Below are 21928 nucleotides of genomic sequence, written 5' to 3'. Positions count from 1 at the left end.
AACAGTTTAAAGATCCAATTTTTTAATTTGTCAAGGCGGGAAAAAAATGAAAAATTGGATATTGGAACCCATTTTTCTGTTTTTCCAAATGTCTGTTTGTGCTTAGAAAATTGAACTGATACGCGTTACACTGACCCTGTCTGGCCCTTGTACAGTGTTTGGTCGTCTTCCAGGCAGCACTGCCTGGAAGGCACTAGGATTAGGCAATTGTTAGGGTTAGGCTTAGGTGCCTTGAAGTCGACAGTCGCAGCGCTGCCTTGAAGTTGACATTGGGGGCTTAAAACACCATTGAGCCCCTTGAACTCTCTGATTCCATTCCATTTCATTCATGACAGAGACTCTTATCACACACACAGGTCCGGTTCACTTGGTCACTTTCCTTTACTTAGCTTATACAGGCGTTGAACCAAGTCTTTCCCCCACCTCGTCACGTTCAGCTTATCCAAAGCTACATCACCTGCTTCTGGCCGTCAGACTCTGTCAGCAGTCCAACTCCGTTGTATGTCAAACTCTCCCCCATGCGGTCACACCCATGTCTCTTTTTCTCTGCTCTCCATCCTCTTTCTTCCGTCTGGTTGGCGTGTGGTGGGGGGACGAGGTTAGGTACACTTGAGGGAGATTAAAACAACACTGACCACACAGACACACCTGAGGGCTACTTCACAAAATCTAGATAGCGGATTAAGCCGTGATTTTTCAGTTATCCTGGCTGAATTTAGCCTTGACTCGGTTTCATGAAGGCAGTGGCACGCTTCCATGGAGATTATTATTATTATTTTTTGCAGCTAGCCTGCATTAAAATACCGCATATTGCTGTTCAGTACTGTTAACATTGTGACCATTATTTTTTGTATAATTATTCATGTGACAGTCTCTTATATTGTGTTTATGAAGACTGCTGTTCGTATTGTTGTTAGAGGTTTGATGAATATATTATAGCACTTGTTGAGATGATTAGAAATAGCTGATGAAGTTGCAAATGTGTTTTCAATGAAGTGAGTGATAAGGGCAATACATAATGTCGCATACATGTGTGTTTCTATAATTTGCTACAATGACAGAGTGGTCAGAGAACCAATACATTGTTAATTATTTTAGTTGAGTTGATTCTTTTTTTATATATTCTTTAACAAGTGCATTTTATTTGTCCTTGTTAGCACACAATTTGCATTCTGTCCAGTGAACTGAGACTATATTTTTATACTATACTCACTAATACACTGTGTTTACAGTCATGTTTACAGTGTGCATTGAATTTATCGCTTAATTAATTATCTAGTATTGTCAGTGTCTTTCTTTTCTATGTCCATATATATATATATACACGAGGAAGCAAAGCATATAATATTTGACATAGAAAACTCGGCTGCGGTAATAAAACAGCGTAGCAGACAATAGTCTACTGAATGATAGTCTAAAATATACATTTTCGAAACACTGCTCACTAAACGTACAATATGTAATTTTCTGCTGCTAGGGGTCTCTCAATCAAAACAATAGCTGTAAACAGGGACATTTTGTCAGAATACAGCGTAGAAATTATGCTTAGAAATAAAGGATATATTGAATAGGATAGATCAACACAATGTAATTATGCTCAATAAAACATCACAAAATATCACATCACCTAAAATATAACATGCATTATTAATTTAGCTCGTTTTCATTTTAAACAAATTCTCTATAGACTCAGTCTGCCACTTTAAAAAAAACAAAAAAATCTATTCCAGTGCTGGTTCTATAGTATCAGAATTTTGGATAGTTATCATGGAAACATTTATTGGTCATGTGACAAGGGCTGGGAAAATCAGCATAACAGGCAGCGTAGTGACAGTCATATTTCAGGGTGGGGCCTGTGCCACCCCGTGCCCCCCTTCTAGCCCTGCCCCTGCAGAGACGTAACTGTTACGGATGACTGGTGTTCAGCCAGACTCGGGTGCCTGTGGTCTAATATGTCTGTTTTCCTACGGATCATTAAACTGCCATTAGCGTCGCCCTGCGCTAGAGTTTGTGCTGGCTGAGTTTGGATTGCTGTGACCATAGTGGCTGGCTGCTAGCTGGCTAGAAGGGTCAAAGGTTATATGATGCCACTGACAGGCGACCAATCGAAACGTCCTGTGTCATTGAAATAAAATTTGATATTTCTCTGTTTTTGAACATTGTTGGAAACATTTGGGATAGTGTAAGTACACATCTGAACAATATATATAACATAGATATAGTTGTTTTTAGACATTTTAATGCAGAAATATTACATATTGTACCTTTAACTGAAACCATTCCAAGAGTTACTTGTCATTTGCCTTTATTGGCGAGCAGTGGAAGTTAATATGTTACTCAGGAAATTTATGTTATAGTCCAAATGAGAGAGAGAGAGAGAAAGACAAAGATGTTTGCGCATAATATACATGGTCGTATTATAGCATTGCGGATTAGTGGTAGTAATTGATCTTCATGGTAAATTTCCTGAGTAAAATCTCCTGCTCACTTTTAAGGCAAAGAGTAAGCTACAACTGTTAATTTGTGCAAATCCTTAGAAGCCTAATTGAATAATATAAATATGATAGTTTCCAATAAGAGCAGTGGTCAGTTAATTGAAATTAAAAAAATAAAAAGTAAACATTCAGTTGGTCAGTGATTGTCTGCCATGCTTTCTCTCGCTGTTTTACTGCAGCAACCGTTTTTCTTTTTTACAAATAAAATAAATATGCGCAACTCATATTCTCCATTTCAGCATCAGTCAGTCTCGACCTTGCGGCCTGTTAAAGAAAGCAGCGAACGTGTATCTATCTATATAAATTACTTCAACCAGGCCTGACCTAGTCGCACCTCCTCAGCCTGGCTTGGCTGTAATGAAACACACAAAGCCAGTTTGCACTGATTACACTGTAGGCCAAGTCTCACTTTTTCAGTTATCCTGGATTTATAAATTCTGCTTTTGTGAAATAGACCCCTGGTCCTCACCTTAGACCACAGACAGGTGTAATGCTGCTCCCCAGGTCCATCGTTCCCCCCCGTCCTCCGTTTCACACCGTCCAACTCTTTCTGTCCAGCTCTTTTCCCTCCTCCTGCTCACCTGTGGCCAGATAATATTTCTGGCTGGTCCCTCCTCCCGACCGCACCATAGGCTGGCTCTGGCAAGCCTCCACCTCTCATAGGTTTGGACCCTGTACATTAAACAAGTTTAGAAAATAAAAGAAGAAAAAAAAAAAGGTTCACATGCTGCCTCTAATCCTGCCGAGTGGGCTCCTCCTGCATGTCCTCCCTCACATGGAGAAGGTCACAAGCCCTGAGCTATCCTCCAGGCTCAAGATTTTCTACTACTACTACTACTACTACTACTACTACTACTACTACTACTAGTTCAGGTGCAGAGGGGTCAAAGGTTATATGATGCCACTGACAGGCGACCAATCGAAACGTCCTGTGTCATTGAAATAAAATTAGATATTTCTCTGTTTTTGAACATTGTTGGAAACATGGGATAGTGTAAGTACACTTCTGAACAATATATATAACATAGATATAGTTTCTATAGTTTTTAGACATTTTAATGCAGAAATATTACATATTGTACCTTTAACTGAAACCATTCCAAGAGTTACTTGTCATTTGCCTTTATTGGAGAGCAATGGAAGTTAATATGTTACTCAGGAAATTTATATTATAGTCCAAATGAGAGAGAGAGAGACAGACAAAGATGTTTGCGCATAATATACATGGTCGTATTATAGCATTGCGGATTAGTGGTAGTAATTGATCTTCATGGTAAATTTCCTGAGTAAAATCTCCTGCTCACTTTTAAGGCAAAGAGTAAGCTACAACTGTTAATTTGTGCAAATCCTTAGAAGCCTAATTGAATAATATAAATACGATAGTTTCCAATAAGAGCAGTGGTCAGTTTATTGAAATTAAAAAAATAAAAAGTAAACATTCAGTTGGTCAATGATTGTCTGCCATGCTTTCTCTCGCTGTTTTACTGCAGCAACCGTTTTTCTTTTTTACAAATAATATGTTTCACTTCATACTTCCATAAGAAGCTGCTGCTCACTCTTTGTAAAGTATGCGCAACTCATATTCTCCATTTCAGCATCAGTCAATCTTGACCTTGCGGCCTGTTAAAGAAAGCAGCGAACGTGTATCTATCTATATAAATTACTTCAACCAGGCCTGACCTAGTCGCACCTCCTCAGCCTGGCTTGGCTGTAATGAAACACACAAAGCCAGTTTGCACTGATTACACTGTAGGCCAAGTCTCACTTTTTCAGTTATCCTGGATTTATAAATTCTGCTTTTGTGAAATAGACCCCTGGTCCTCACCTTAGACCACAGACAGGTGTAAAGCTGCTCCCCAGGTCCATCGTTCCCCCCCGTCCTCCGTTTCACACCGTCCAACTCTTTCTGTCCAGCTCTTTTCCCTCCTCCTGCTCACCTGTGGCCAGACAATATTTCTGGCTGGTCCCTCCTCCCGACCGCACCATAGGCTGGCTCTGGCAAGCCTCCACCTCTCATAGGTTTGGACCCTGTACATTAAACAAGTTTAGAAAATAAAAGAAGAAAAAAAAGGGTCACATGCTGCCTCTAATCCTGCCGAGTGGGCTCCTCCTGCATGTCCTCCCTCACATGGAGAAGGTCACAAGCCCTGAGCTATCCTCCAGGCTCAAGATTTTCTACTACTACTACTACTACTACTACTACTACTACTACTACTAGTTCAGGTGCAGGCAATCGGGCAGTAAAAACAAGCAATTAAAACCATGAAAGATTAAAAATAAATCACAAAAAGGCATGCATAAAACCACAGCAAGTTTAAAACACACTTTCACCCTGTGACATGTGCATCGAACTTTAGGTGGGTTTCCTGTGTAGAACAGTACCCCCAATTTCCACTGCTTCTATTGGGGCCTTTTCGCAGTATGTATATGTAGAAGAGGAAGAAGAAGAAGAAGCCTTTATTTATCCCGCAAGGGGAAAATCACACTTTCCACTCTTTAACTGGCTGAGGTCGTTTCCCAAGAACAGTGAGGCACCCTTACATATAAACCACTGACTAAAATCGGTCGCAATTTTCACTTAACCAAAACTCTTCTCACTTCTGTGTTTGTCTAAAAACTACCCTTAAAACGGTTTGTTAAAAACGCGGCTTTTAACTTCTTCCTTCACAAGGTCAGCTCACACGGAGGCAGAATCCGGTCTCGTGTTCATCTCAAAGCACTAAGTAGACATGAGTGAACATGTTCAAGTGTCCTGCTAATGATTTGATAATATTATGATACTCATTTTCTGTCATTTTGCTCTAAATTGGTCTTTGATTTTCACAAGGTCATCGAGTAAAGATAGATTGTTGCCGTCAGTTTGTAGCAGATATGCTGAAGTAAAGTACCTTTACAACAGCTACAATTACAATATAATGTGAATGCAATGGCTTGTTGCCAGTTTTATAATTCGTTCTTTAATTACCCCATGTTTATTCTGCAACAGCCTCTGCACAATGTCACCCACCAGGTCACAGAGTGCTGCAGGTTATTAGGCAATATAATTCCCATCTAAATGACATATTAATGATTGTTGTCCTCGGTACGTCTTAACTAAGTCCTTCCGCCTGCTGAAGGACATCTCAATGCCATAGCAACCGTAACTAGGCCTGTAACAATCATTACATAACTGCCTAATTGCAATTATTTTATTTCTGTATTTAACCGCAATTAATTGCTAACATTAGCTAAGGTCTGACAGTAGGGGGAATGACTGTTGATGGTAATTGTTGATTTTGTTTTGATGTGCCAAATTGCAATTGTATGTAAGTGATTATTAGTGTTTTGTCTTTTATTGATGAGGATCATTGTTCTATTGTCAATTTTATGTTCATTTAAGCAAAACACAGTGGTTTATTATAATAAAGAGGCATGGTTTTCTTCATAGGCTACCTGTGTTATTACATTATCTGGGTCACATAACAGTGATATAACAAAAATACATACACTGGGATTCATTCTTAACAGTTCAATTTGTCTGAAAAAGTAATACATGAATATGGATTTTTTTCAATTTGACTAAAAGAGACAATTATATTGTTAATCACAATTCTTTCTGAGACAATATAATTGTACAGTAAAATTTGGAATTGTTACAGTTTTGACCGTAACACCAGTCCACCATAACCTCCCTAACTTAGCATATCATTTACTGCAATTAACAGCAGGCGGTGTCTTTAGTGTGTGTTACAACTGCTGAAAGTGCATTGTGTCTTCAGAAAGTTTGACTTTGAGAACAAGAAAGGGGCAACAGTGATTAAATGTCATGTATTGATGATCTTCAGGTGTCAGATTTGAACAATGGTTAAAGAATAATAGCCTGTAGTAAAACAGTAATAACAGTGTACGTCGGTCTATATGGAGCCAATGAAGCCGACATGTTAATCATTATTGCACCATCATACAAGTGAGGCAGTGGTCGCTATTCCCATAGCAACATAAAATAGCATGTCTGAAAGCCCAAAAGAAAATGCTATATATAAAACCATGTGCAATTTGATTTAGTTTAACAACGATGATGTCCAGAAGAAAGTAGTCGCTTTGTCTTGGATGAGTCCATACCTCAACAAGCTAGTTGCGGTTTAGCTTTTGTGTTTGGCTGCATATGTTCAATCATCAGCCGACTCTAGTTTTACTTGGATGACTGCTTTGACTCATCTTAAAATCACACTGTATGGACCGGCATGCAGCCATAATCCTGATCAGATGAGTGATTTTGCCTCGTCATCTTTATGTTCCCTGTGTCCCTCTGGAGGACATGACAGGACATTTTTTAATCCTCAAAGGAGATAATATCTGCGGTTTTAAAATGACAGGGATTTTAGCCTAATCTCTTTCTCTCTCTTCGCTCTCTCTCTCTCTCTCTCTCTCTCTCTCTCTCTCTCTCTCTCTCTCTCTCTCTCTCTCTCTCTCTCTCTCTCCATAGGATGACCACAAGTTAACCTTGGATGAACTTCAGAGAAAATATGGAACCGACCTAACCAGAGTGAGTACCCTGCATGTGTGTGTGTGTGTGTGTGTGTGTGTGTGTGTGTGTGCCACTGTGTGTGCCACAGAATCAGATAAGACGAGAGGCCAGGGAAGATCTTACTATGCACAGACCCAATTTCCACCATGTCAGTGTACGTATTAGAGACATGCAAAGTAGTGAAAAAACAGAACACTGACCTCGTTGAAGTCCGCACTGTTCATAACAGAGATACAACCTGATTGTCTTGTTTTCCTCTCTCACACTGGTATCCTCGTATTTATATTAAAATCCCATGTTTTGCTGTCTAATTACACAGACTTGTAAAAGGCAAAGCATTGAGATTACAGACATTTTACTTCCTGTAGATTTCATTCATGTCATTCATTCAAACTTTAATGCAACACCTCCTGAAGTAATAGTGGTGTATCTGTTTACCAAATAAAACTTTTAAACAGGAAACATGTCACTCCTTCATAGTTTTGCCCTCCAGTAAAAGAGGACATAGCTGTAAAACCTGGACTCACAGGTTTACCATGATATTACTTAGTTTACACTTTACACCTAGCTCCTTTTTTCCGTCAATCTGCCAGTCTGTCAACACTGTATTTTTTATGTCTATTTTTAGGGTCTTTCCAACGGCAGAGCAAAAGAGATCCTGGCCAGAGATGGCCCAAACGCCCTCACGCCTCCTCCCACAACGCCTGAATGGGTCAAGTTCTGTAAACAGGTAAAAGTCACTTCTTCTGAGTTGAAATTCCAGTTTGGGACTGTGCAACATTTTCCATGCAAAACAGAAACCTATTTTACAAGTTTAGAAAAGCAAATTCACCTTGATTCGACGAAGAGGGTAAAACCAGCAAAGTTATAGTCTACATCCTCGATGTTCCACTTCCGGGATTGCTCCTGTGCCGCAGGAAATTCCGCTGGATGCATTGCTTTTCGCCGATGTCCGTTTCCTTCTGCTTTTTTTGTGTTGAAATTTTTAACTCCGGTGGATTTCTGAGGACTATGGTTAACTGCTCCTCAGATCTCTGCAGGGTAAATTAAGACAGCTAGCCAGTAGCTAGTAGCTGTCTGCCCAATGTGATTTTTTTCTCGCACGACTAAAACAACTTACACGTACATGTTCCACCAAAACAAGTTCCTTCCTGAGGCTATTTTGCAGCGGCTCCGTGCGGAGCTTAGCACCGCCCATGATGATTATGATTGGTTTAAAGAAATGCCAATAAACCAGAGCACATTTTTCTCCCATCCCGGAATGCTGTGTGGACTCGCCAGACCCTCCTCTGTGGAGGAACGTCTGACAAAGCGAGACTAGTAAAATTATGACACTTAAATTATGTTTTATCTGGTTTCCAGCTGTTTGGTGGTTTCTCCATGCTGCTGTGGACTGGTGCTTTCCTCTGCTTCTTCGCTTTCACTATCCAGTCTATAACAGTAGAGGAAATGGTCAACGATAACGTAAGGAGGTCTTTGTATATGTTTGTGCAGATTTTAATTAAAGAAATAATACCACCAAATAAGAACTGACTAACAGTCTTTTTTCTCTCACTGTAGTTGTACCTGGGTATCGTGCTTACCTTTGTGGTCGTCATCAGTGCATGCTTCTCCTACTACCAAGACGCCAAGAGCTCCAGGATCATGGACTCCTTTAAGAACATGGTCCCACAGGTGATTTTCTCGTGACTTTTGAACCTTCATACCTACAGTATGTCACAACTTTTTAAAGGTACACTGTGTAGTGTTTCAAGTATTTTATTAGCTAAAATCAATGTCTTCATTCATAAATATGTCCTCATTGGTGTGAAATTATCTCTGCCAATGATCTGACTTATCCTCGTAAGCAAAGAATTTCTTATCTGTATTTACATTGGACGGGCAAGTCCAAGGAGACTTCCATGTCATTCCATCATTTTGAAAAACTACAATCGCTGAGAGGGACATAATGCACTAGCAACGCTTTTTCGTATAGAGCCAGCGTCACGTGACTAAAACCAGCTGAAACGGAGAAGGAGATCAGTGAGAGGCACTTGTCACTGCCCCGGCAAATTTGAAAGCCTGCACTGCACTTTAGTTCATAATGGAGGATCATACTTATGCCGAGCCACAGGAGAAGGAATCCTCTTTGCCAAAAAAGCGGCTACAGTAGTTGCAACACGCATTTGAAAAAGCGAGGCGCTAGAGAGCACTATTCGTTTGAATGCAAAATACAATTTCACCGCTAGATGGGAGAAATTCCTACACGGTATACCTTTAAAACAGAAAACAGCATCAATGAAAAGCTCATTTAGTTGCAATTATTTACAAAATGGCTCAAAAATGTTGCTCATATGAAATTTAAGACAGTGACTAATGATAGAATATCAAGAAGGAGTCATATTGCTTCATCAGTATTACTGCAATGAGGACTCGTTTTTCCATTTATCATCTGGTTTCTTGCTATTGTAAATAAAAGCATGTATAATTCTGTTCAGAAATTGCCCTGAAAAACCATATATTTCATCTTGATTCTCGTAGCAAGCCCTGGTCATCCGTGAAGGCGAGAAGAAGATGATCAACGCTGAGGAGGTGGTGGTCGGAGATTTGGTGGAGGTGAAAGGTGGAGACAAGATCCCCGCTGATTTTAGACTCATCTCTGCTCACGGCTGCAAGGTCCGTACCTCAAAGACTTGTTATTAATCTCACTTATGGAGCAGTGGCTTCAAACAGCACTTATGGTGGTTAAAGTTGCTTAACATCTAACGGGAAATACCGTGTTGAAAGATGTGGTTCATCATTTTACTTCATCTAAATCACTTTCTGAAAAATGTTTCTTTTGACTGACTCAAAATCACATCATCTCAGTCTAGTTTGTTCCTTAGTTTAAGTTTTATTTTGACCCAAATGTGTAATCTTCTATTGTCCTACTTTTGTCCAAGACCAACAATAGCAGTCGTTGTTTTTTTTGGTCTTGTAGACATCATGTCATTTTCACTTCTCTGGATATCTTTGGTATTTCATTCTTGCTTTACTTTTCACTCCTTCAGGTGGACAACTCCTCTCTGACTGGTGAATCTGAGGCTCAGGCTCGTACTCCAGACTTCTCCAGCGACAACCCTTTGGAAACCAGGAACCTTGCTTTCTACTCCACCAACTGTGTTGAAGGTAGATAACTAACAAAAAAGGAGACAACACAGAAGTTGTGTAGACTATTCAATAGATTCAAGTTAAGTCCAAGTTAGAAGAAAATGAACCTTAAAAAACTCGCCTGTCATTTTTATCACTCAAAAAAATCTCTGGCTCTGTCCAGGTACTGCCAGAGGAGTCGTCATCAACACCGGAAACAGAACCGTCATGGGTCGTATCGCCTGCCTGGTTTCCAGTCTGGAGGTCGGCCAAACTCCCATTGCTATAGAGATCGACCACTTTATCAACATCATCACTGCTGTAGCCTGCACTCTGGGTGCTGCCTTCTGTATCCTCTCAATGTTCCTTGGATACACATGGCTGGAGGCCATCATCTTCCTCATCAGTATCATTGTCGCCAACGTGCCCGAAGGTCTCCTGCCTACTGTCACTGTGAGTGGTTTCAGCATTTCTGCTCTCATTCTCTCATTTGTTGATTCAAATACAGATATAATACAAAAAGAAACATATTATAGCATTAAACAGTTGATTTCTGTCTCTAGGTGTGTCTGACCCTGACTGCTAAGCGTATGGCGAAGAAGAACTGCCTGGTGAAGAACTTGGAAGCTGTCGAGACCCTGGGCTCCACCTCCACCATTTGCTCCGACAAGACCGGCACCCTGACCCAGAACAGGATGACCGTGGCCCACATGTGGTTCGAAAACCAGATTTATGAGGCCGACACCACAGAGAACCAGAGTGGGGCCTCCTTTGACAGGAGCTCTACCACCTGGGCTGCCCTGGCCAGAATCGCCGGACTCTGCAACCGTGCCGTCTTTCTGGCAGAGCAGACCAACGTCCCCATCCTGAAGGTGAAAAGCTTATTGCATGTAATATCTGATCACCACAAAATAGTCTAAACAACTCACCAGGGGAGGAAAATACAAATAACAATGGCTTTTTGTGTGACAAAAAGGTCAGCGGAGGTCCCGGGTTTGAGTCTCTATCCCCTTTCATGCTGTCCTGCTAATTGAAGGTGAAGATGCCCAAAGAGCCAGACTGCACTACAGATCTTTTTAAAAAGCCCTCAACATAATTAAAGGCCTTTTCAGAAATATATAGCTGCGGCTGTAGGAAGAGGTGGCCACCCAGACCCATTCATTTATTTCTCAATGAGTACTGACAAGTATTTTTTTTTCTAAAACTATATAGTGGGAAGAGGAAGAAATGAGGTTGAAAAATTGTTTACAAAATATTTTAAATTGTGAACATCTTTTTTGTTGAATTGTAAAGTGGCTTTGAGGAACTTTCAGTTTGTGTTGATTTTAGAGGCCCCTTTGGACAAAAGTGGTAGTGTTTTTACCACACCTGCTGTCTTTTCTAGCGCGTGCCGGCTGGTGCTGTATTACTGAGTTCCGCCGTCTCCCGTTTAGCTTTTAGTTGTTCTTTGTTTTATTTCCCTTTTTTCTGGGATTGTCCTGCCCCAGTATTAGCCATAACTACAACAGATAAATAAATAAAATCAAAATACAATAAGGCCTGGTTACTGAAACACAGGCTTTTCCGGTGTTACACCAAAATCTCTGACCCATCAGAATAACTTACTGTAGAGCCAGTCTGCCTGCCGTAAATCATTTTGTGACTTTGCAGGAAAACTCAGACCCAGGCAAAGGCAATAATTAAAAATAAAAATAGCGTCTTTTTCACTGTTGGTCTCGTTTGCTGTTACAGGTCATCTGGGATCATCAGATGGAAAATGAAAAAGTTTAAGAAACATTTAAAAGTACCTTATAGTTACTTTAAGATGGTCCTAATTCATCTTATTTATCCACCTGCTCTGTTCTTCTACATAGTTGTAGTTTATAAACCATTGGAGAACTATACAGTACATTTTATATATATATATATATATATAAAAATGTCAGCAACACAACTTTTGTCTTTTATCAAATGTGATTGTATGAAACATTTTTGTATCTGTGTTATATCAGTTTTGATGTACAATATATTGTAAATAAAGAATGACCAATATTTTCCACAGTTTCGGTCAAAATCCAACTTTCTCCTTTGCTTAAATCCTCAGAGAGATGTAGCTGGTGACGCCTCAGAAGCTGCCTTGCTTAAGTGTATTGAACTGTGCTGTGGATCCGTTCGCAGCATGAGAGACAAATACCCTAATATTGCCGAGATCCCCTTCAACTCTACCAACAAATACCAGGTAAACAATCCACAGAGTTTACCACAGCCTTCAGATTTGTTCAACATGTATATCGAAAAGGTTCAACCTGTCTAAGAGAGGTGAAGTCATACAGATTTCTATCGTAAAAAAACTTGCAAACATAGCATTGTAAGACAATACTTGCAGTGGTATCGGAGGGAAATGTTGATTTACGCCCTCTAGTGGTTAGGTTATTTCTCCATCGACCACTTTATGATAAATGAGTACTAGCATATGTTTAGAATAATATTGGGATTGAGACAAGTATTTAATATACAGTCGTTCCCTTGTCCAAAAGCTCTCCATCCACAAGAATTCAACTCCTGGAGAGACCAAGCACCTGCTGGTGATGAAAGGTGCCCCAGAGCGGATTTTGGACCGCTGCTCCACCATCATGATGAACGGCAAAGAGCAGCCTCTGGACGAAGTGCTGAAAGACGCTTTCCAGAATGCCTACGTTGAGCTGGGAGGACTTGGAGAGAGAGTCCTGGGTACAACATAGCTCCATTCTACAGCTACATCCTTATGTCTTTAACTAGTGTGTCAAGGAACAGCCATTTGTGAACTCATGACAAGCATTTTCTTCCCGTCTTACTCAGGTTTCTGCCATTTCAACCTGCCTGATGACGAGTTCCCAGAGGGCTTTCATTTTGACACTGAAGAGATGAACTTCCCCACTGAAAACCTGTGCTTCATCGGCCTCATGTCCATGATCGACCCTCCTCGTGCTGCTGTGCCTGATGCTGTCGGCAAATGCAGGAGCGCTGGAATCAAGGTATGTTACTGTAGTCTTTTCAGGTGTACAGTAGAGTTGAGTCGGTTTCTGTTATCACAACAAGGCTTAGCCGGTTGGCATTTGTCACTATGACACCATCTGGCAAATTAAAAAGTAGCCTACATTAGCAAACCATGATGACGCCGTCACGGCGCTAAATCTAACGTGTATCAAAAGCAGTGTTGGACAGTAGCGGTACTTCTAAATAGAGTTGCAGTCTTCAAATAGCTTTTCAGTAGCTTAGCTATTTTATTGATCAGGTAACGTAAGTGCGGTAGCATCCCCACAAGCTACATTTCCCAGAGAATTCTGCAGCTCAAGCACAGCAGAACTTTCTGCTACATTCTGAAATAAAACTGCTCAGGATCATTGACACGGACGAGTCATGACACGGACGAGTCGTGTTCATGGATGTAAAAAAAATATAGCTCTGATGTAGTAAACTACTTTAGCCCATTCTCTGAATACATCCATGCTTTAGCCATGTTGCTGTAGCTTATCTTGCTACACTTATTTGAGGGCTAACGTTAGTTTCAGTGTATAGTATTGTTTAATGTGGAGTGTTACGAACGCGCTAAGCTACCCTGGCTTGTTAAACAACAAAGATCACTGCCACTAAATGTTAGCTCAGCCGGTAACAGAAATCCCTGTCTCATTTTCCTACATTGTTGCGTTTAACGTGTGGATGAGACTAACTAGCCTGGATGAGTGCAACTCTTTTCTACTTCTAAAGGGGTTTGTGTGATGTCACTGACTCACCTCAGTCTCTGCATAGTTCGCTGTCGAAAGATGGTTGCTGCCTCGAGGATCATTCAGGTCCTTTGGCTCCGCTCCGTCGGTGTCCTAGCCGGACCAGCCCCTCTCCTTCTTTGTTAAAGTAGTTCAGGTATAAACATATTGTTATGTGTCTGACAGCCTGACAGCACCTCACTGCTAAGCTGAGCGGCACAATGTGGAGATCACATTTTAGTAGCTGTGGGAGGGGGAACGGCGCATGTTCTGTTTGTCTAGTAGAAAGTTAATGGGTTTTTTGGGGTGACAAGAATAATCTTGGGTAGAGTAAGTCTCAAAGAAAACTAAACTGCGCCGCTGATATGGAAACATTTCAGATTTAAGCCAATAAGAGAAATGTTTGTTTTTTGGCTGTTACACCGGCCCAAGCCTAGTGTACATTACATATATCTATTATTTCATCAAATCCCCAATCACGTTCTGTGTTAATACTTAACGGCTTCATCCTTAGGTTATAATGGTCACAGGTGACCATCCCATCACAGCCAAGGCTATTGCTAAAGGTGTGGGTATCATCTCTGAAGGCAACGAGACAGTTGAAGACATTGCTGACCGCTTGAAAGTACCAGTCTCTGAGGTCAACCCCAGGTTAGTACACTTACTAAAATTGAAGTGAGATCAGAAATGTCTCTTTTTAGATAAAACAGATGTGCAGAATATCTCAATATGTTTAAAATTGCAATAATATTGTATCATGATAATATTGTATCGTCGGGCATCCCACCCCTACTTGTACTAATAGAGCAAAACTAAATCAGAGTTGGCTAACTAAATCTACTCAGCCAAAAATGTTTTCGCAATTCCAATCCAATCCAATCCAACTTTATTTATAAAGCACCTTAAAAACAACACGGTTGACCAAAGTGCTGAACACAGTCTATAAATAAACAATAACATACAACAGAGGCACAACACAAAATAAAAAAACAATAAAATAAATGCAATAATACAAAACTCAAAGTCAACCCTCAAACTGAGTTAAAAGCCAAAGAAAATAAATGAGTTTTAAGACGAGATTTAAAAACAGGAAGGGACTCAGTCAGTCTGATGTGCAAAGGCAGCTCATTCCAGAGTCTCGGAGCTGCCACGGCAAATGCACGGTCACCTCTGGATTTACGTTTGGTCTTGGGAACGACCAGTAGTGCCTGGTCAGCCGACCGGAGCGAACGAGAGGGGGTGTAGGGCACGAGCAGATTAGACAGGTACTGGGGGGCCAGACCATGCAGACATTTAAAAACAAATAAAAGAATTTTAAAATCAGTGCGAAAGTGCACAGGAAGCCAATGGAGGGATTGGAGGATAGGTGTAATATGGTCAAATTTTCGAGTTCCAGTTAAAAGACGAGCAGCTGCATTTTGGACTAGCTGTAATCGTGCCATATTTGATTTGCTAATACCGGTGTAAAGTGCATTGCAATAATCTAAACGAGTGGTGATAAAAGCATGGATTAAAATTTCAAAATCATGTCGAGATAGAACCGGTTTTACTTTGGCTAGTTGCCTCAGCTGGAAGAAGCTGGTCTTCACCACTGCACCAATCTGCGCATCAAGTTTTAAACGACCGTCCAACTTGACTCCCAGGTTGGTAACCACAGGGCTAATGTCTCGTGCAATTAATTCACTGCAGACAATTACTGTACATCTAGGGAGTCTCTGAGCTGGTGACTTAACTTTTTTTCATCAGCCAGTAGAGTCTGTTCAAATCACAGTCACGCTGCAGAAATACTGTCCCCAAACACATACATTCAAAAAATACTGGGCAGAATTCTCATGCAGGAAATTCCTGTTGGTTAATCCCTTAGCATTCCATCCCCTTTTTCTAGAGGGATAGGGGTGGGAAACAAGGGATGTTTAGAGGGTGATAGCAGGTCAACAGTAGATTCGACATAGAAGTGGTATATATCATTTCAAAGCTGGGAATCCAAGGATTAATTTGACTTGCAACTCAGCCCTGTGTTGTTTTCTAGTCATAAATGAGAAATAATAATACATTTAATTAATTGAAGTAAGTTGTGCATTAAAATATGAGTTTATGATGGCCATTACCATGCTCACTTAACATAAGTTGTTTTAACAATTTTGGGGTGGATACCACAGATTTGGTTCACAATTAAACCATTTTTTAACATTTAAGAATTGACAAGAATTGTCCAATTTCCTCCAAAATTCCACATTAAGACACCAAAACCTTGAGGAACACCATGGGAAAAGCCATGTTGTGATTTAGTATCAAAAACTTTTGAGATTTAGAGATTTCTGCAAGAATTGAATTTTTGGGCGATTGGATGGGGATCACTTCTGTTTTGGAAACTGCTGAGAAACCCCCTTATGGTCAATATACCTATGAAAGCCGTACCGCTCCTAAATGCCCTAGTTCTCTAGTTTGTGGTTGTAAAGTTTCATGAGGATATGATTATCCTACAGATGGCAAGCTAGCATGACATGGGTGGTACCATTGGATTTTCTGTTTGGAGTCTAGTTTCATATGATACCAAAATCCTCATTCTATCTTTAAATCTGAACCTGTTACAGGCTCTGAAAGACAAAAAGTGTACAATAAATCTATTTTTCAAAAGAAAAGAAAAATCACAATCATGGGACTAATAAAATGTCAAACATGTATTCATGGCCGAAGCAATCAATCAATCAATAAATCTTTATTTGTATAGCACTTTTCATACAAAAGTCATGCAACACAAAGTGATTCACATTATAAAAACAAAGACAATAATGTCTGAGGTCATTTGCAATCTTGACTAGTGCTGTGCTGTGGTTGGTCCCAAAGCCAGATTAGTATTTTTCATAACATTGTGAAAAATTGTAAAATCATTTAACGGATTTAAAAGGGTTCTCTAGAAGTGTACTTAAAAATGGCAGATTGGATACTGGTCTGTAGTTATTGAGTACTGCAGCATCTACATTATTTCTCTTCAGAAGGGGTTTCACCATGGCAGTTAAAAAGCATTATGGAAGACACTCATCTGAAGAGAATAATTCACAATGGTCACTAAATCTTCATTAAAAAAGCCAAGACAATTCTCTTCCAAGACAATCTTCAAAAAGCAGAACTCCGGCCATCTTCAACCAGGACCATATTTTATCAGCAGGGTCTAGACAAATAAACCAAGCCATTGGCTGCATTAACATAAAAAGAGATGTGGAAATGGGATCTATAAAGCAGGTTGCTAGTTTCAGTTGAATAATAACTTTACCAAGCCATGTCAGCATCAACCAGGACGAAATACTTCAGTGTTTCCATACAAACAAATACAGGTGCAATGATATATTTACAATGATATATTTGTCCTAATAGTTTCTATCTTACTTCTGAAGTGCTGTACCCCCACCTTACCTGTCTTTCCTGGATGAGGTTAAATGATAGTTCGAGGGTGAGGCATCGATGAGGGTTGGTGGTCCATCTGTGTTAAGCCATGCCAGCCATCACAGTCTTTATCGATTTACTCTGCTAATGTTTTAGCAGATCCTGAAGATGTAAAGCCCTTTATTCTAAATCTCACTTTTTGCTGATGATGCCATAATTTTCTTTAAGGGGTGTCTGTTTTCGAAAAGAATTTCCTGTTTCCCCATGATTTTCTTTTTGCATATCCCTAATTACAGTATATCCCATTCTTAGTTTACCCCCTTTTAACAGGATGTGAGATTGCAACGGTTGTCCTAATGCTGCTGTGATTTCCTCTCCAGGGATGCCAAGGCCTGCGTTATCCACGGCAGTGAGCTGAAAGACATGAGCTCAGAGATGCTTGACGATGTGCTGAGACACCACACTGAAATCGTCTTCGCCAGAACCTCCCCTCAGCAGAAACTTATCATTGTGGAAGGTTGCCAAAGACAGGTCATTGTCCCAGACACAGATTGAGATTAAAGGCTTTCAGAAATGTCTGTGGTCCTAGATTTTTGGTTTCATAACATTTTTTACTTGAATCTTGCACATTAATTTAACATTAATTAATTAATAATTTAATCTTGGACATCCTAACACTTCTTTCTTCTCTCTGCAGGGAGCCATTGTGGCTGTGACAGGTGATGGTGTGAACGACTCTCCAGCTCTAAAGAAGGCCGACATTGGTGTCGCCATGGGGATCGCTGGATCTGACGTCTCCAAGCAGGCCGCTGACATGATCCTACTCGATGACAACTTTGCTTCCATCGTTACCGGAGTGGAAGAAGGTAAGACTTACACCAAGGCTTATACCTTCAGAAATGTGAAATGCAGACTGGAAAAGCATAAATGTAAGCGCTCGATTTTCCTTGCAATATTAATTTCTAAAATACTCTGTCAGGCCGTCTGATCTTTGACAACTTGAAGAAGTCCATCACCTACACTCTGTCCAGTAAAATCCCTGAGATGACACCCTTCCTCTTCTTCGTCCTCGCCGACATCCCTCTGGCCCTGGGAACCGTCACTATCCTCTGTATTGACCTGGGAACTGACTTGGTGAGCTCTTTCACTGAGGGCAGATCACATTATCTTATTTCTTAACAGTTTTTTTTATCATGTGTGTGACAAAGAGATTGAAAATAGTTAATTGCCTTATGTTTTTCCCTTATTTGTTGTCTCCCAGGTCCCTGCCATCTCCCTGGCCTATGAAGGACCTGAGAGTGACATCATGCAGAGAAAGCCCAGAAACCCCGAAGTTGACAAACTGGTGAATCAAAGACTCATCAGCGTGTCCTATGGACAGATTGGTAAGCGTACCTAATGGTACCTTAATGATATTTAGGTGTTGCAACAGAAAATATTATTTGTTGCTTTTCTTAAATGTTCAACCTTTTCCAAAAGACCCATCAAAGTAAAACTGCTCTTCTTCTCTGTTAGGTGTGCAGCAGGCCGTAGCTGGCTTCTACACAAATTTTGTGATCCTGGCTGAAAATGGTTTCAAACCCTTGGACCTGCTGGGGATCAGAGGGATTTGGGAAGACAATAATATAAATGACCTGGAAGACAGCTACGGACAGCAGTGGGTCAGTAACACTCATGCTAAATGAATGGTGTAGTTCATTCACATTTCTAATGTAAAGAACAGAATAGAAAAATTAGCTAATCTTTTTTAATGTTGTATTCACCAGACATACGAGCGCAGAAAGATCCTAGAGTTCACATGTCAAACAGCTTACTTCGTCAGTATTGTAATCATCCAAGTGGCTGTTCTAATCATCTGTAAGACCAGGACGATCTCCATCATGGAACAAGGAATGAAGTATGTATAAAGACATAGAAGACCTTTAAAGTACAGACAGTGATTTCTAAACATGTATTTTCTTACCGGATTAATTCAAGCAGGGTACTTTTGTAGTCTGACTTTGTCTTTAATATCTTATACTTCAATCAGTGCACACTTTTCTTAGACAACAACATCACACATCATTAGTGTTAATAACATGCCAAAACATCTGAGAGTAAATTATTTATGTATAATTATAATCACAGCTTCAAGAGTTCTCATCGTAACATTAATCAAAGTGTAGAATGGTGTCATGTTAAAAAAAATAAAAAAGTAACACATATTAGTTGAATTGTTCTAACAGTGTTGACTCTTTGATTCCACAGGTCCAACCGTGTCCTCATCTTTGGTCTATTTGAGGAGGTTGCTCTGGCTGCCTTCCTGTCATATTGCCCGGGCACAGACGTTGCCCTCAGAATGTATCCTCTCAAGTGAGTAAAACACAACCTTATATACACAAACTATGGTTTTTAAATCACAAATTATACTGAATTTACTCAAAATAGAACTAAAATGGTCAAATTTTTTATGTAAATGTTTTTTTTCTTTTCATGTACGAAGGCAAATTTATGAGCACAATATGCATTACGTTTATCCTTTTTTAAGTATTAATCCATGAAATCCTTTTTTTCTGTTAATTTACTGACATTTACTGCACTTAAGTCTTCTTGCCAATCAGTGCAGTCGGTGTGTAAACACTGTTTTCATTGTATTCCAAGATGGTAAAGTTTAAGTCAGTGCTGTTTTAGCTTTATTATCTTGTTAGAAAAGGTAGATATTATCTAGTGTCGTTGATAGTTTCCACTTCAGAGGCAGAATGAAACAGAAAAGCTACTGTAATAATGAGATCATTTTCCCAGCAGAGACCAATAGATATTTTTATTTCTGTCTTTACCTCTGAGGTTCTCGCTGTCTCATTTTAGATTCAGATATGACATTGAAAGGTACTTATTACTAAAGAAAGTCCAAGATTTGCAGAAATTTGCAGTATTTACAGCGCATGTTCAATCAATTAAACATAAAATTTGGCTAAATAAATAAATTGACAATATTATGATTATTTTCTTTTCCTTTTTAGACAGTCAAAAGCAGGTGACAAGTTAAAGAAACACTTAGACATCATTTCAAATCTCCATGTAATGGTTTATGTGCTCAATCTCTGTGTATGTGTCATACCTTAGGTTTTCTTGGTGGTTCTGTGCCCTCCCTTACACTCTCCTCGTCTTCCTGTTCGACGAAGCCAGAAGATATTGCATCAGACGCTACCCAGGCGGTAAGACATTTACTCGCTATTCTTTTTCCCTTTTGAGGCAGTTAAAGCTTTTGTATTACACATTTTCCTTTGTTCTCTGTATTTGGAGGTGAAGAGGACATGAAATTAATGTTGGCCAAATGAGAAATCAAATTCAGAAAAAAAATGTTTGTGTCATATCAAATGGCATTGCTGTCCAAAGAAAACCAAGTGGTTCCAAATTCTGTGACTTTGATTGAAGTAATGGTTAACCGTGCCTGTTATTCCTGCCACAACTGCGTCTCCACACAGACCAGTGAACTGTGGCAGATGGTAATGCCCAGTGGGATTTTAACCCTCAACCCTGCCATTGTCAATGTCTCATTCCACCCACAGCGCTGAGCAGAACCTGCATTCAGGGCTGGCTCTGGTGTGTGTGTGTGTGTGTGTGTGTGTGTGTGTGTGTGTGTGTGTGTGTGTGTGTGTGTGTGTGTGTGTGTGTGTGTGTGTGTGTGTGTGTGAGGGGGGATGGGGGTACATCTGAGCCCCACAGCACAGATCAGTGAACATCCCATTGCCCATCCATGCTGAATAATGTGCTACAATCAGGCAGAAAAAAGAAGTTAAACTGACAGTTAATATTGTTTGGGATTTATTTTAACAAAGATGTTTCCACTGTGTACGTGATCTAATGCTATTTTTGAACCTAGGCTGAAAATCACTTTTACAGAGTCACTCAAAAATCGAAGCCATGATTCCAGCCACGTCATTTTTGGCCTTCTGTGAAACCCATCAATTTATAGTGTTTCAGGCCTAAAACTAAAATGCAGCTTTGGGCTCTTTGGGGCCTGGTAAAATATGCTAAATAACAGCATTGACACCTTCGACTCACACTGGCTTCTAATACAGTGTTATTTGATTGTGCACACATCTAATAACGTGACACAAACTACAATTGTTTAAGCTGCCGGGTCAGGTCAGAGTTCACCTTTTAGTCATATGTATGGCCTCAAGTATGATATCATCATGTCATGAGTAACTGTGAGACAGAAAGTCCTCAGCCTCCATGTCCCTGCAGGACACATCTTTTACTGGCATCATGAAGAAAGTCTCGGCTCTAGATGTTCAGAACGTGTCTTGCTCAAGCTCCCCAATCCGGTCTTAGTTCTTTGAATCACTGTCAGCCGACATGAGTGATGATATCATCCTACAGCCAGGGCGTTAAAATAAAGGTCACAGCTGTTTAAGATCCACCAAGTCATCCCTTCTTTTGATTTGTCTGTGAAAGACAAAAAGGAGAATTTAGACCCCAAATGTGAGGCGAAACATCCCAAAAACTATGTCCCTAATTCTGTCTCCTTTGGTTTCTAGGTTGGGTGGAGCAGGAGACATTGTACTAAGACAGCAAGACACAAGTTATTTATTGCCATGTTACCTAATTGTCTGATATGTTAGTCAGACCCCAACACACAAAGTATGGATAAATTAAAAACTACATGTATTTATTGAATGTTCCGATCTATATGTCATTCACAATAAAACATTTTCCGTAACATTGTA

The 21928-nt window shown here is 40.1% G+C and overlaps 1 protein-coding gene, 1 long non-coding RNA gene and 1 pseudogene across 2 annotated transcripts in view; 2 read left to right on the top strand and 1 right to left on the bottom strand.

Moving 5' to 3' along the window:
• LOC116044418 overlaps window positions 1-3321 on the bottom strand; it is an 18069-nt gene extending 14748 nt beyond the window's left edge. The window contains exon 1 of the long non-coding RNA XR_004103664.2: window positions 2965-3321. This is a non-coding gene — a long non-coding RNA (uncharacterized LOC116044418). The remainder of the gene's footprint in view (window positions 1-2964) is intronic.
• The window catches only part of LOC116044414 (sodium/potassium-transporting ATPase subunit alpha-1), a 110504-nt gene that overhangs the window by 2474 nt on the left and 86102 nt on the right, over window positions 1-21928 (top strand). The gene's annotated exons all lie outside the window — the stretch shown is intronic.
• LOC116044415 overlaps window positions 1-21928 on the top strand; it is a 23119-nt pseudogene extending 1191 nt beyond the window's left edge.

Source organism: Sander lucioperca, chromosome 24 (genome assembly GCF_008315115.2).
Source record: "Sander lucioperca isolate FBNREF2018 chromosome 24, SLUC_FBN_1.2, whole genome shotgun sequence".
Lineage (NCBI taxonomy): Eukaryota > Metazoa > Chordata > Actinopteri > Perciformes > Percidae > Sander > Sander lucioperca.
The sequence above is the reverse complement of the archived record's forward strand: the minus strand, read 5'-3'. Positions and strand labels throughout refer to the sequence as shown.